Raw genomic sequence first — 17,440 nt, forward strand, 5'->3', positions numbered from 1 at the left:
AGCAATCTGAGAAATGTCATAAGGACCAATGGCCTGATGCACCGTTCAGACATCTTGAGGCCTTTTCCCGGCAGTTCCGCCAGACTGGTATGCGCATATTGGGGCGTGGCATGTGACCACACCCCCTGTTTGTGTGCATACACAGACAGAAGGAATGCCAGGGCTTAAGTTTACCCCCAGTATATCCCTGACAGCAACAGTGGTGAACCATTTACACCTGAAAAGGATGCAGTTCTAGGATTCCCTCGAGTCTCTCTTCTACCGTGTTCCATGCATGTCGTTATCACATGCGGAGCAGCTTACAGAGGTAAATAGGCCCAAAGTTTGCAGTGAGATGCGGGACGACCAACTCCCCTATGCGGCAATTTGTGTGGAAATTAAAAGTATTTCTGAACACATCCCGGAAGGATCGGAGGCTCTGGATCTCGGCATGGACTCCATACTCCGAGGCCACCAGCTCGAGGGCTCTCTCCACTACGCACTCGTTCTGGAGTTGGGAAAGAGAGCAAGTGGCGTACACCACCTCTCCTCCTGGTGCCGCAGCCCGAAGGCCAGATCTGTGGGGAAATAAGAGAGAATCATTCTCCGTACAAGACAATCGGAATGGTGGCAACATTCTACCTCTAGAATAACATAACAAGAATAGCAAGGAAACACACACACAGTATAGGGGGTCGATTCTAGGGTGCGAGGTGCCGTTCCCACAAAGCTTAAACGCCAGCAACGACTCCCGATTTTGCACCCTACAGAGGCTGGTTTCACACAGAATTGCTCACTATAGGCGATCAAGAACTTTTTGTCTGAATTCCAGCCGTCCCGATGATTTGTAAGTATCTTTTTAGAGAACCACCTGATACAAACATTCAAAAAGTTGTGGCAAGATAGAAGAAATGAAAGTTTTCCATAATCACTTCAGAGTAGCTGATACTTGTAGTGCCACACTACAAAAAAAACCTCTGCCATTTAATATGCAGTAAAATTGAAGTTCTTAGCATAATTTTAGCAAAAATGATGCAGGATCACTAACATTCAGAAGGTTCAAGTCCAGACTGCAGGACCCCGGGCCAGCACAATCAAACTGCCTCAAGGCATCAAACTAGTAACAAGGGGGTAGCTGAATGAAGCAGTGATAAGGGAGGAGAAGTGAGCCAGAGGAGAATTGGCCCACTGCAACCAATCAGCACCGAAGTAACATCTATAATTTGCATAATATAAAATTATACAGAGCAGCCGATTGGTTGCCATGAGCCATTTCTCCTCTGTTTCACTTCTACTCCCATATCACTGCTGCATACATCTACCCCACAATCCCTTGGGGAGGGGGGGGGGGGTGATCTATCCCTTATCCAAAATTCTCAGGACCAGAACGCATTATTCCATATTTTGGAAAAAAAATTCATTTGAATGAGATATCTTGCATTTATGTTGTATATGCACATCAAACACGTGTGATACACACAAATAATATATCTGTGCATGAAACAAGGTTATAAACATGAAACAAAGTCTGTGTACTATCTCAGGTACTGACTTGCACATAATTAGTGCCAGTTACATATCATGTCCCCAGTAGCACCAGTTACATATCATGTCCCCAGTAGTGCCAGTTACATATCACGTCCCCAGTAGCGCCAGTTACATATCATGTCCCCAGTAGTGCCAGTTACATATCATGTCCTCAGTAGTGATGGTACAGATGTCCCCAGTAGAGACAGTTACATTATCATGTTCCCAGTAGTGCCAGTTACATATCATGTCCCCGGTAGTGCCAGTTACATATCATGTCCCAGTAGCGCCAGTTACAGATCATGTTCCCAGTAGTGCCAGTTACATTTCATGTCACCAGTAGGCCCAGTTACATATCATGTCCCCAAGAGCGCCAGTTACATATCATGTCCCCAGTAGCGCCAGTTACATATCATGTCCCCAGTAGCGCCAGTTACATATCATGTCCCCAGTAGTGCCAGTTACATATCATGTCCCCAGTAGCGCCAGTTACATATCATGTCCCTAGTAGTGCCAGTTACAGATCATGTCCCTAGTAGCGCCAGTTACATATAATGTCCCCAGTAGCGCCAGTTACATATCATGTCCCCAGTAGCGCCAGTTACAGATCATATCCCTAGTAGTGCCAGTTACAGATCATGTCCCAGTAGCGCCAGTTACATATCATATCCCTAGTAGTGCCAGTTACAGATGTCCCCAGTAGCGCCAGTTACATATCATATCCCTAGTAGTGCCAGTTACAGATGTCCCCAGTAGCGCCAGTTACATATCATGTCCCCAGTAGCGCCAGTTACATATTATGTCCCAGTCGTGCCAGTTACATATCATATCCCTAGTAGTGCCAGTTACATATGTCCCCAGTAGCGCCAGTTACATATCATGTCCCCAGTAGTGCCAGTTACATATCATGTCCTCAGTAGTGCCAGTTACATATCATGTCCCCAGTAGTGCCAGTTACATATCATGTCCCCAGTAGTGCCAGTTACAGATGTCTCCAGTAGTGCTGCTACAGATGTCCCTAGTAGTGCCAGTTACATATCATGTCCACAGTAGTGCCAGTTAAATATCATGTCCCCAGTAGTGCCAGTTACGTATCATGTCCCCAGTAGTGGCAGTTACGTATCATGTCCCCAGTAGTGGCAGTTACGTATAATGTGCTCAGTAGTGATGGTACAGATGTCCCCAGTAGAGACAGTTATATTATCATGTCCCCAGTAGTGCCAGTTACGGATCATGTCCCCAGTAGTGCCAGTTACATATCATGTCCCCAGTAGTGCCAGTTACATATCATGTCCCCAGTAGTGCCAGTTACATATCATGTCCCCAGTAGTGCCAGTTACATATCATGTCCTCAGTAGTGCCAGTTACATATCATGTCCTCAGTAGTGCCAGTTACATATCATGTCCCCAGTAGTGCCAGTTACATATCATGTCCCCAGTAGTGCCAGTTACATATCATGTCCCCAGTAGTGCCAGTTACATATCATGTCCCCAGTAGTGCCAGTTACATATCATGTCCCCAGTAGTGCCAGTTACATATCATGTCCCCAGTAGTGCCAGTTACATATCATGTCCCCAGTAGTGCCAGTTACGTATCATGTCCCCAGTAGTGCCAGTTACATATCATGTCCCCAGTAGTGCCAGTTACATATCATGTCCCCAGTAGTACCAGTTACATATCATGTCCCCAGTAGTGCCAGTTACATATCACGTCCCCAGTAGTGCCAGTTACATATCATGTCCCCAGTAGTGCCAGTTACATATCATGTCCTCAGTAGTGATGGTACAGATGTCCCCAGTAGTGCCAGTTACATTATCATGTCCCCAGTAGTGCCAGTTACATATCATGTCCCCAGTAGTGCCAGTTACATATCATGTCCCCAGTAGTGCCAGTTACATATCATGTCCTCAGTAGTGCCAGTTACATATCATGTTCCCAGTAGTGCCAGTTACATATCATGTCCTCAGTAGTGCCAGTTACATATCATGTCCCCAGTAGTGCCAGTTACGTATCATGTCCCCAGTAGTGCCAGTTACATATCATGTCCTCAGTAGTGATGGTACAGATGTCCCCAGTAGTGCCAGTTACATATCATGTCCCCAGTAGTGCCAGTTACATATCATGTCCCCAGTAGTGCCAGTTACATATCATGTCCTCAGTAGTGCCAGTTACATATCATGTTCCCAGTAGTGCCAGTTACATATCATGTCCCCAGTAGTGCCAGTTACAGATCATGTCCCCAGTAGTGCCAGTTACATATCATGTCCTCAGTAGTGCCAGTTACATATCATGTTCCCAGTAGTGCCAGTTACATATGATGTCCCCAGTAGTGCCAGTTACATATCATGTCCCCAGTAGTGCCAGTTACATATCATATCCCTAGTAGTGCCAGTTACATATCATGTCCCCAGTAGGCCCAGTTACATATCATGTTCCCAGTAGCGCCAGTTACATATCATGTCCCCAGTAGCGCCAGTTACATATCATGTCCCCAGTAGTGCCAGTTACATATCATGTCCCCAGTAGTGCCAGTTACATATCATGTCCTCAGTAGTGATGGTACAGATGTCCCCAGTAGTGCCAGTTACATTATCATGTCCCCAGTAGTGCCAGTTACATATCATGTCCCCAGTAGTGCCAGTTACATATCATGTCCCCAGTAGTTCCAGTTACATATCATGTCCCCAGTAGTGCCAGTTACATATCATGTCCTCAGTAGTGCCAATTACATATCATGTTCCCAGTAGTGCCAGTTACATATCATGTCCTCAGTAGTGCCAGTTACATATCATGTCCCCAGTAGTGCCAGTTACGTATCATGTCCCCAGTAGTGCCAGTTACATATCATGTCCTCAGTAGTGATGGTACAGATGTCCCCAGTAGTGCCAGTTACATATCATGTCCCCAGTAGTGCCAGTTACATATCATGTCCCCAGTAGTGCCAGTTACATATCATGTCCTCAGTAGTGACAGTTACATATCATGTTCCCAGTAGTGCCAGTTACATATCATGTCCCCAGTAGTGCCAGTTACAGATCATGTCCCCAGTAGTGCCAGTTACAGATCATGTCCCCAGAAGTGCCAGTTACATATCATGTCCTCAGTAGTGCCAGTTACATATCATGTCCCCAGTAGTACCAGTTACATATCATGTCCCCAGTAGTGCCAGTTACATATCATGTCCCCAGTAGTGCCAGTTACATATCATGTCCCCAGTAGTGCCAGTTACATATCATGTCCTCAGTAGTGATGGTACAGATGTCCCCAGTAGTGCCAGTTACATTATCATGTCCCCAGTAGTGCCAGTTACATATCATGTCCCCAGTAGTGCCAGTTACATATCATGTCCCCAGTAGTGCCAGTTACATATCATGTCCCCAGTAGTGCCAGTTACATATCATGTCCTCAGTAGTGCCAGTTACATATCATGTTCCCAGTAGTGCCAGTTACATATCATGTCCCCAGTAGTGCCAGTTACATATCATGTCCTCAGTAGTGCTGGTACAGATGTCCCCAGTAGGTTTTTAGCCCCACACACACAAAAAAATTACATTCTGGAGATTAGTTATTTGGATAACGGATATTTGGATAAGGGATACTCAACCTGTAATTATATTATTACTTAGATCCGTTCCAAAGAAAATCATTGAATACTGTAGTTCTAAAATTCCTGGCATAATACAGAGACCTGGGTATCAGTGACTTACACCAGGAGCATAGTCTGCAGCAGTGGCACCTATGAGGCTGCTTTGTCCTCATACGATGGAAGATGTTGTTCTCCTCCTCTAGAAGGGAATGCCGGTCTGTGGTACATGGAGCATCTACCGGAACCTGCAGATCCAAGATGAAGAATTATATTCTAAAACAACACTGGGCACAGTGGTGGGGGAGGGGATCTATGGGCCTGCAACCAACAGTGGCTTGTTGGCTTAGCTAAGACATGCAGGGGCTGAACAACACACAGGAGGAAACACTAGGGAGATATACAGTAGGTGACGTCCACTCTAGTACATACCTCCCAAGTGTCACGATTTCAGCGGGACAGTCTGATTTTCTGGTCCTGTCCCGCTGTCCCACCCGTGGCCGGCATTGTCCCACTGTGGGGGGTGGCAGTTGGGAGCCCCCACAAGCTGATTGAATAGACGCTGAATATTCGCGGCCGAAAATGGGGTTGCGGCTAATTTGCATAAGCCGCACCCTCATTTGCATAGCTCCCTGGATTCTTAGGGCCGGATTCAGAGTTGATCACAAAAGCAAAATCTTTCTCAAAAGGGTAACACCATGCTGCGCTGTAGGTGGGGCAGATGTAACATGTGCAGAGAGAGATTTGGGCGAGTTATTTGTTTCTGTACAGGGTAAATATTGGATGCTTTATATTTACACTGCACATTAGAATTCAGTTTGAACACACCCCACCCAAATGTATCTCTCTTTGCATGTTACATCTGCCCCACCTGCATTGCAGCAGGGTTCTTCCCAATTGAGAAAGATTTTGCATTTGGGAACAACTCTGAATCAGGCCCTTAATCAAGCTCTATCCCCAGTGACAACTTGTGTCTGCAGACAGCCCCTTTCCCCACTGTAGGTCTCCAGCCTGGCATTTAGGGGAGATCACTAGTTTCCTGTGACTTGGAGATGGCATCTTATCTCGGGTCAGCCCACCGTGTGAACAAGGTAAGTTCCAGATCTGACCCGGGACTTTGGTGGGAAGGGGTAGACGTTATAAGTTACACTGCACATAAGGCGCATTGTCGGGTGCAGTAAGAGTGGAGGAAATAAATAATAAGCAGCAAAGAGAAGGTTCATGTTTATAATACCCCTTTCACATCGCACCTAATTACCGGGTACAAGATGGTTAGTAACGTGGGCTACATCTTAAGTGAACCACCAAGCAAGGTTTCTGAGCAGTGGAAGGTTTTTTTTCCTAGCAACTGTCTGAAACATATATAGTTCACAGCGAGGAGGAGAGAACACAAGGTGCACCAATCTTCTCATTAAGAAAGGTATATATACCTGAACCAGGTACACAGTCCCCCACACCTTTGATAAAGCTGCAGGACGCAGTGAAACGCGTTAGTTGATTCCTCCCCCCTGCCTCTGGACATTGCTGTGACGCTTCATCCTATTGTGGACATCATTCCACCTCTTTTCCATTTGGACATCATTTAAGGCGGACACCGTGCTCTAAGAAACCCCTGGTAACACCATCTATACCAGTGAGGCTCCATTCCTGGGCACGGAAGCCACACCTGATCCAATTGCTGGAACTTTATTTGGCTATATCGCTTCAGTTATAACCTCCGGTGTTCGAGACATCCATCATCTGTTCTCACACCCCACAATAGAGGACTGAATCCATCCAGCGATCCATTGCTCCTCCAGCGGCAATTCATGCAGCCGCACACATCGTGAGGACTTTCCAGCTTCAAACTACCTTCCGAAAGGGTCCAGAATCTTCTGTTGGTAAAGTGCACTTACCTGGCCTCCAAAAAATAAGTGATCACAAAAAATTCTATTTCACATTTCCATTGAGGCGGGATAACTTTTTATTTCATTTCATTAATTCCTATTTACTTTTATTCCCCACCTATTCCATTTTTATTAAGTTATTATAAATAATTGTTTTATTGCTTCATATGTAATATTGTACCTTGTATGCATTTTTAAACAGTAAAATTTGTACCTTTTTCAAATCCATTGGGTTTATTCATTGACATAAGCGCAGCCTAAACCCGCCTTGTGCGAGTACCTTTTCTTCTTTTCTATGAGTGGGGAGTGACTGCCCTCACACCTAGGCAGCTGCTTACATTGAAGGATCAGCTCATTGTCAAAGCGCCTGATTATTTCCAGTGAATTTATACAATCAGCTAATCCTGATTTTGTTACCCTGACCAACACTGATCACTGATTGGTCACTTCCACAGGCAGCCTCATTTAAAGGAGTGTTAATTGCGATTAAATATGACCAGAGAGACAATAAGTGAAAAGCGCAGGTTACGTAATAAGTCCGCAACCTGCGTACCCTTTATACCTAACTACGTGCGAACAAAACGTAGCGCAGCGTAGCGTACCTTTTATTGTATATTGTACACCAAGAACCAATACCTTAATAAGAGATTCCTTCGCAGTAATTTGTCTCTAATCTGCGAATATACCTTAAAGGACAGTGTCCGTAATGTACCTTATCGCTATTATGCGAATAAAACAGACACGACCACTGTATAGAAATAAGGAGATAAGAACTCCGTAAAAAGGTTGTATTTAAGTCCCTAATGGACAAAAGGGGGTTACAGGAATAGAAAATACAGGTTTAACAAGTGCTACAATATGCTAACAATGAATACTAAACAGGCTCTGCTAAGGGGAAAGAATACAGATACAAGACACAATCAGCCAACAATACAATAAGAATAAATACCGTTAATGCAACCGTTACCGTCTCATCAAATATGCGAAGGAAAGTCCGGTCAGAGCTCACTATCGTTCAGGGCTGAACTATAGTCCGGTAGAAAGTCAGGGAAAGGTAGATGTGCCGAAGAGACCGTGGCTGCTCTGGGTCGCCTATCTTATAGGGTCAGAAAGGGGAGGTCAAAGGCCGTTCTCATTGGTCGGAGGTCGTATGTCAGGTCAGCTGTGATTGGGGGGTAAGATGATACACCTGGTTTGGCTAGGTCCAGGGGAGTGAACTTTAAGAGTCCTTTGTTTGCTGGTTTCGGCGTCAGCAGTGATAAGAACCGGTTTCATCTAGATTCCTTTGTTACATACTTTCAACAGAAACTGTCCCTGGAATATGGATTATGTCCATAACTATCGAGCCGTGTATATTGCGAAATATTCGCAATGACCGGAATACTTCGCACAATGAACGGAACGGAACGGTACTAAACATGATACAGTCAGATGTATGCAGGGCTAACTAAGCTATGTGTGGCGTTCTAAACCTTTAACTATATTTTATTTAGTGTCAGTATGTTATTATGAATTTATGTGTGATAGTATGGCTACTCTTCTGGTCCACTTTGTCACACATACTCGGGTATGGAAACTTTATTTGCGCAACTCTGCGAACCAAAATGGCGGCCATACTATCCTAAAATGGCGTGTGTGCAACTAGACTTCCACAGTCCACCCTTTAACAGTAAATATAAAACTGTTACAATACAAAACATTTTACACGACAATACAGAAATTCATAATCCTAACAAAGAAATTGGGATCCATGAACTAAACATATAAGGGGAGTAAACCATCTGCTCTTGGCCGATCCAGGATCACGGATAAACGATGGGCCGCATTTATCGAACAATCTACTCAGGGTCACTAAGGATAATGTACAATTTTGAGATAAAAATAAAAACAGGGGTGGTTACAACATATACACGTTTTTTTTTTTTCTTCATATATGGCATCCTTTGGTAGGTATTGTTTGTGACAACAGACCCTTGAACTCTTTGTTGTCTCTCTTTTTGGTATGCTTTTAAATATGATGGTATTATCACTATCAAACATCCGGTCCTGGGTAATGTGTCAAGTTTATAGATTCTACCTTGACCTAAACTGGGACGGGTAACACACTCTCAGAACTCTGTATCGTCCGTCCAATGCCTGGCAGCAGTGCGGTGGCGGTATCCTTGATTTTGAAGACAAGGACGTATAGTGGGGGGGAGACAAGAATAGGACCCACCACAATAGAGAAAACTGAGAAAGGAAAACATTTTGTTAGTGATCCTTCCAACCTGTTACCAGTGGGGTGTGTCACAGTCCCTTTTGTAGCTTGTACAGGTTGCTTGACCTTAGCTGCTCTCCAGTCATCCCGAAATGGTGCCTCTGAGCGATTTCTTTCTTTCGCCCTCGAGTGTAAGGACCTTCTGGCTTTCTGTTCCTTTGGCAGTAGGACGAACGTACCCGAATCTCTCTCTGCGACTTTGTTATTGAGGTAGTGCTGGTCAACAAGATTTGGGGTGGTTCTTTCCAAAGGTCTATCAAGCAACCTGTATATGGCAAAGCAGGGGAAACAACAACATCTCCTGGTTCATGGTTATGACAGTTCACAACAGGTGTCAACAAAGTCCTTTTGCTGCAGTTTTCCAGGTGTGGATACATCACTTGCATTTGTGGTCTAGGATCTCCTTGTGGGATTACCATAACCTGTGGCTGCCCGCCAAGCAATGTTTCGATGGGGACAAATGAGGTGGAGTTCTGAGAGTGATTCTACTACTACAAAAAGAGATTATGGGGTGTACCATCAGTCCCTAAAGGTTCACACATGACTTAAACCTTTCATATATATATATATATATATATATATATATACTTGCATACTCGAGGGTGCTTCTGGGCTGCCATATCTATACACACAAACGTCAACACATATATATATATATATATATATATATATATAAAAAAAAAAAAATAAATAAATAACTAGAATGCTTCTAGAGTGGACTGTACAAAGCCAATTTTGTATTACCTGCAGAGGATCCTGCTGGAGGAGGGATGTGGAGATGGCTCTGTGGGAACAGCCGTTGCAGTTTCTTTCCCCCAGACAAGTAAGGCATGATCCTGTCGTCTTACCTGTCTGTGGGCACACCAGAAATTTTGGACTAATTTTCCACATACCTTCCCTGTCAAGACAAGTCAGGCCATGGGCTATCTCTGTCCTGACAGTTTGGCATGTTCTCAGAGTCACTGGTTTTCCTTGTCCATCTTTCTATTCCTGTCCACATCCCTTCGGCTTCCAGACTGCTTCTCCTGCAGGGGACACAAATCTTGTATTTCTATGTGAATATACTGACATTTACAGGGGGAACACAAACATTATCCGCAGAGCGCATGACTCACCCAGCTGCCTTGCCAGTATGTTCATTATCAAGTGACACTGAATCCTCATCGAAGGTGTGGGCTTTACACTTGACAACAGCCACTCTGTCCGGCAGCTGTGTGACTGTCAGGAATCTTTTGAACTTACAACGCTTGCGCCACTGGAGTGCCAGCTACTGAAACAAAACATCTGAGGCGCCATAGGGCCTAAGATCTTCTGTATTACCCCAACAAACATACTTGGAGTCGGCATGAATATTGGCTGTTTTTTCTCTCAGCTCGCAGTACTACTAATGAGACTGCTGTTGCTGAGTGAGACGTCCAATGGGTTCAGCCTCTACTATGCCTTTTCCATCTATTACGGTATAGCCAGTGTACAATTTTCCCTCTCGGTGTTGTGGAAAGAACGAGGGAGAGAAGAAAAAAAAATGAATTACCTCTTCCAATGGGTTGTTACCACCCTTTGGGGGCATGCTGCAAAAGGTCTGACTCAAACATGTCATGCAATCATATTCGTCTCGGCTCCCACTAAATTCCACCATTCCAGCAACCTCAGCACCAATCCACCCTTTGTGCCTTGGCGGGCACACCTGGTAAGAGTGTTGCTGGGTTTACAATATTACCCATTTTACTGGTAACATCAATGCAAGTTCCCATTTAGTGAACTTGGCTGATGAATATTTTTCACATGTTTAGGCAGAATTTTAGGAGTGTCCAGACTATATGAGGAGCATAAACAGTTAAAACACACCCCAACACCACATTCTCAGTTTTGTTTACCAGTAGTGCTATGGCAACTACACTGTGTAGACAAATATGAAGTGCTCAAGTAATAGGGTTTAATTGCACACTGCAGTACGACATTGGTCAGGCTGGCATCACCAGGTTTCTTACGTCACTATATCTGTCGCCCCCTCAGCAGGTCTAATATTCTAAATCACATGGTCCCTTGTGTCATTTTTATTACCTATGGCAAAAGATATATTGACTACTCGCTTTATGGGGTACCGCATATTCACAATGGGTATTTCTCTGCTGGGAGTGCGACAGATCTTTCAAACTATTTTTTTTTATGATTTGTGGGTTTATGGTTACTAATGTGTCCCAGATTTCCCTCCCCCTCCCCCTCTTGTTCAGGCGCAACCGCAATCCGTCCTGAGATACCTTATGTCCTGCCTCAGGAGGATACACCAGAAGTTGTCTATCGCCAACTGCTGGTGCTGTGGATGAGGAAAGGACATAACAATAGATCATTAACCCATTGTATTGGTATTTACCCATTTGTGGGCCGTAAGGACAGTGTGCGATCTTGCAAGACCCGGGGGAGGGGCTTGGTGGCTCTCTGAGGTTTCTGGAACAGAAAAGTAGGGGAAGGAGAAAAAATTGGAAAAAGAGAGAGAGAAAAACTCAAAAAGGGTAGAAAATATTAATGACAGTAATGTGTACATTTATTTTCAACCGAAATTTTTTCTTTTTTTTTTCTTTTATTTTGATGACACCAGGATTTAGCACTATGGGGGAATTGGCTCTCAACTATTTGGTTCTTACCCTTTTCAACTCCTGTTCTGATTTGTAAGCCCTCCCTTTCTTTCTGTTTCCCAGTGTGGTTGTGACTATGGGCTGTGTCTAGGGGTATTTAGCTAAAAGTTCTCTTTTGGGAACCTTGTTATTTCACTGGGTATTTTTCCAGCTCAACCTCAGATTTCGAATGGTGAAGCTGTACTTTGGGGCGCTATACTTTCTGTTTTTAACAGGGTTTCTATTGAAGCTATGGTTGCCATTGATCCTGTGTCCTTCCCATCTTTAGTTCAAAGGGAACTCGGTATTTGTGCTGTAGTTTTTAGCTACCTTAGATGGATTTGACTCTATAACAGTGGAATACAACATTAGCCCCTGAGGACTGTCCAGCATATCTTGCACTTCTTGTGTAAGATTTCTAGGAGTGTCCAGAAATACCCCATCAGGGGTGCAATAGATGACACATCCCATTTTACATAGTAAATCTCTACACAGGAGGTTAGTCGGGCCGCTGCAGCCAACAGAAAAGAGTGTTTGGTATGCAGAGGCCCGCTTGTAACATCTGCTGGTTTCGTCAGTGGGTAATGCTGTATTTTTCCTGTTACCCCAATTGCTGCTACTAATTGCTTGACACAACCTAGACCAGGAGGGAATGTTGTTAACGGGTTTGGTACAAAAAAAAACTTTATATTTAAACTATTCCACTTACCCATATCTGAGGCTCCTCCCTCAGATATTGTCTTATGTTACCTGGATGTGGGGTGTATGTGTGTCCTACTCCCTGTTTGCATATATGTGTCATGCTTAGGGCGGCGTTGGCTACTAGGTGGGGCTATGGCTATGTGTTGAGACCTACCTGTCTTCTCCCATTGTGTCTCTCAGTTACTTACATATGTGTTATGTTTTCTATGGTTACTTACCCTGCAATGTCTGGCTATGTGTCCATTGTTTCCACATTTGAAACATACTATTTGGTTTTGTCTTTCTGTCATAAATCGTTTGTCCAGATCAACAGCAGATTTCTTTAAAGTGTGTGTTGACATCTGTCTGCAGTTGGGGTGAATGGTTTCTATGTTGGTTCTCAGATTTTCCCTACGACCTTGTATCAGCACAGAGACAATCCCTCCCTTAAGATGTATGTTGTCCCTGGGGCTGGGGATACCAGAGTGTTTTGGCAACGCCTGTAAAGCACGGTTGTAATATCCACTGGTGGACTCACCATCTTTCTGTGTGATGGTGAACCCTAGGGTATTTTCAACTGTCGCTGGGAAATATACACCCAATTGTATATTTATTAGGCGTATATTTTCCTGGTTGCCCTGTTCAGTTAAAATCTTATCGCCCTCCACACCACTGTCTCGAATGAACTTCTGGACATCTATGTGTGAAGGGAGGCAAGCTCTCAACATGTATCGCCAATCCTTATTGGTGGGCTCATCTGAATTTCCTCGCTCCCTTACAAATTTCTGACACTTTGCCAGATCTTTGCTGGGATCAGGGAAATTTTTGATGATTGAATGACGTTCCAATCGTGTCCATGTATTTTGCATGTTACTATCCTTTACAGGCATTACCTCATCCCCGTCTCCCCGTCCACAAGGAGGTTCCACTGTGTGCAGAGGGTGGATCTGTATCCCCCCTGCACCATTGGACAACATCCCAGGAGCAACTATCTCTGTGCTGTGTTGTGTGTACTTACCTGTGTCTCCAATCGTGTTCCTGGCATCAGCCATCTCCTCGACCAGAATGGCAGCAGCAGCTTGGGCTGTCTCAGCCTCTCTCTCCTTTCTGCTAGCTTCGCAAAGGATGGCTGATGTCAGGAATCTCCCTTGTGGATCTGTATCTTGCTTATAGGGGGTAAAAACAGGGTACAAGTTAGCAATGGATACATTATTACTCATGTCTTTCTTATGAGTCATTAACCCCTTCGGCACATATGGGGGTGGGGGAGCTGATTCTATTGTGGCAGCGGTTGCATTTTTATTGTGGCTGATTGCGTCAAGTATTGCCAGACCTCTGGTTCCCCATTGTTCCTGTCCTTCCTTCTGCCACAATTTAAGAATATCTATATGCTTCACTCTCTCCTTACGACTGGAGAGTAGGCATATTTCATCTTTTACTGCCGATAAGATTTCTGGATCGAAGCTACCAACACTGGGAAATTCTAACTTGCTGCCTTGTGTCATTTTTCTCCATTTATTTTGGTAAACAACTGCGAGTTCACCGTGCTTACAGCACATAATAAAAGCAGCCGATCCTTTTGGCCGGCTTGCTTCCTCCCTAACATGCACGTTATCACAGCGTGACCCGTTATTACCCATAATTACAGGAATAAACGTTCACGCCTAATAGATACCGGTGGGTTATTTAAGTTGAGAGCTCCCCAACCACTCACTTCTCCACACAGTGGCACTATTCCGCAATCAAGCGTGAAGCCGACAATGCGAGGTAATGTACTCAATCACCAAGTCTTTCAACTAGCAGCGAACTTCTAGTCAACTTGCAAGGCGCGGCCTAATTTCTCCAGGGCACAACAAACTTGTTTTCCTGTGCCCCCAGAAACTGGATTTCTAAAGTAGCTAATCGGAAACAAGTGCGTTCCGATGTATCTTCTTGTACCCTCCTAGCGGAATCAGTTCCACTGAAGGGGCAGTTCCTATGTGTACGTCGGCACGTACACCCTGTCCTAACTGGACTGTCCTACACTGGACTACACTGCGCTTGAGTCGTGCCATCACACACCCGTTCGCCTCAGTTATTTTTCACACTGGGCGCTAGTTACACCTTGGTCTTATGCTTATTTTTGAAATATTTCTGTACAGAAAATCTTCCCAGGCCGGTAGCTTTTCACTAGATACTTATGCAGGTATAAATCCCTTATAATACGCTATAGGAATCTATTAAAATAATGCTTGAGTTGCTTGCTTATGAGAAAATGAACAAAAAGAAAAAAAACTTATTTTCTCTTTATTAAATCACCGCCTTATCCACAGTATATTACTATACTGTTTAAAATAAGGCTAGTGGTTTAATACTGTTCACCTTTGAGTTCCTATGTGTGCTGCATGTGCAGTACCAATGAACAGCCACGTGTGTACGTGCGTTGTTCACAGGCCGCCGATGAATCGGCCACCCACGTGTTCTATAGTGTATTTGCAAGGTTGCGCTCGGGTTTCGCTATACGCAGTAATTGCGCCTAAATGTGGAATAAATCCCTTAACTCCGTCCGAAAGTTACGTATCAAGATGCGAAATAAATCCCGCACTTAATCCGTAAATCACGTACAAAGATGCGAAACTTTCCCGATGTGGGCACGTGCGCGCGCACCTTGCGTAATACACAATAGACGCTTTACGTTACTGCAAAAGGCCCAGGACTTGTCGCCACGTGGCGGAGTCCCTGTTTTTGCAGTAACTAACAATAAACAGTTATAGTTTTGCACAGAGGGGATCCTCTATGTACTATAATAAACACAGACTCCACGTGTGCGAACCTTATCGCACGTGGTCCATATACTGTAATGAACAAGCAACTCAAGACACTATACCCCGTTAAACTACTTGTGGCAGGCAGAAGTACAGTTTACTAAATACTTAATATATGCTTTAAACACGTGGCTTTCACTTATTGTGCTCCGGGTTCAACGCTAGCACTTCCCAAACCCCGCACCGCCGCGGACCTGGCCTATCCAGCAATGGATAATACTTCCACCCTTTTGCTGGTATAGGTCGGGTCGCACGCCTGGTACTGAGTTCTGGAATGTGGAGCGGACGGACGATGCCCCCAATTGTTAATTGCGATTAAATATGACCAGAGAGACAATAAGTGAAAAGCGCAGGTTACGTAATAAGTCCGCAACCTGCGTACCCTTTATACCTAACTATGTGCGAACAAAACGTAGCGCAGCGTAGCGTACCTTTTATTGTATATTGTACACCAAGAACCAATACCTTAATAAGAGATTCCTTCGCAGTAATTTGTCTCTAATCTGCGAATATACCTTAAAGGACAGTGTCCGTAATGTACCTTATCGCTATTATGCGAATAAAACAGACACGACCACTGTATAGAAATAAGGAGATAAGAACTCCGTAAAAAGGTTGTATTTAAGTCCCTAATGGACAAAAGGGGGTTACAGGAATAGAAAATACAGGTTTAACAAGTGCTACAATATGCTAACAATGAATACTAAACAGGCTCTGCTAAGGGGAAAGAATACAGATACAAGACACAATCAGCCAACAATACAATAAGAATAAATACCGTTAATGCAACCGTTACCGTCTCATCAAATATGCGAAGGAAAGTCCGGTCAGAGCTCACTATCGTTCAGGGCTGAACTATAGTCCGGTAGAAAGTCAGGGAAAGGTAGATGTGCCGAAGAGACCGTGGCTGCTCTGGGTCGCCTATCTTATAGGGTCAGAAAGGGGAGGTCAAAGGCCGTTCTCATTGGTCGGAGGTCGTATGTCAGGTCAGCTGTGATTGGGGGGTAAGATGATACACCTGGTTTGGCTAGGTCCAGGGGAGTGAACTTTAAGAGTCCTTTGTTTGCTGGTTTCGGCGTCAGCAGTGATAAGAACCGGTTTCATCTAGATTCCTTTGTTACATACTTTCAACAGAAACTGTCCCTGGAATATGGATTATGTCCATAACTATCGAGCCGTGTATATTGCGAAATATTCGCAATGACCGGAATACTTCGCACAATGAACGGAACGGAACGGTACTAAACATGATACAGTCAGATGTATGCAGGGCTAACTAAGCTATGTGTGGCGTTCTAAACCTTTAACTATATTTTATTTAGTGTCAGTATGTTATTATGAATTTATGTGTGATAGTATGGCTACTCTTCTGGTCCACTTTGTCACACATACTCGGGTATGGAAACTTTATTTGCGCAACTCTGCGAACCAAAATGGCGGCCATACTATCCTAAAATGGCGTGTGTGCAACTAGACTTCCACAGGAGGTTTAGAAGGGTTGTGGATTTTAATATCCTTATCTTTTATCTTCGTTGCTTATTGTGTTCTACGGTGGAGTGCGTGGTAGTATACCTGCGCACCCAGTGATTAGCTGCAAAGCACTAGGCATGGTCTGACTTCACCGTCCTGATAAATAGACAGTCATAAAAAGTAGGTTTTTGTGCTGAGCTCTATTGTGTTCTACGGACAGACAGCCACTTACCCGGTCATACATGCCCTCCTCTGGCCAGTCTGTCCCATCACACGAGGTGACACGCACTCTGTCCTCTGTACGCAACTCTTGTGGGATGTAGGCCTGTGGGACCCTGTGCAGGCTGTTGCAGCGGGAAATAGAGGAGTCATTGGCTGCAAGGTATGCCTGAGGGGGACTAAAGAGAGAGTAGGGCAGGGGGGGCAGAGGCGGTCCTGCAGCGATGCATAACCCACAGCAGAGAGAGCCGGCACCGGGAAGGGTGATCCCTGGAGAGGACAAGGGCCTGTGCAGTGCTGTGAGCTGCTGACCTGTAAGGAGCGGGGGCTGCGCAGCTGTGTGACCAGGAATGGCGCCAGGAGAGCCAGGCTCCTCCAAGTCCCCTACTGCTGCTTGCCAGAGGGAAGGGAACCGCGCTGC

General features: G+C 44.7%; 1 pseudogene; it reads right to left on the bottom strand.

Annotated features, from left to right (window-relative positions):
• Window positions 1–283: 283 nt before the first annotated feature.
• Window positions 284–17,188, bottom strand: LOC146056240 (5-cytosine rRNA methyltransferase NSUN4-like; annotated as a pseudogene).
• Between the last annotated feature and the right edge of the window lie 252 nt (window positions 17,189–17,440).

Source organism: Crinia signifera, unplaced genomic scaffold (genome assembly GCF_055691185.1).
Source record: "Crinia signifera unplaced genomic scaffold, ASM5569118v1 HAP2_SCAFFOLD_76, whole genome shotgun sequence".
In the NCBI taxonomy this organism is placed as follows: Eukaryota; Metazoa; Chordata; class Amphibia; order Anura; family Myobatrachidae; genus Crinia; species Crinia signifera.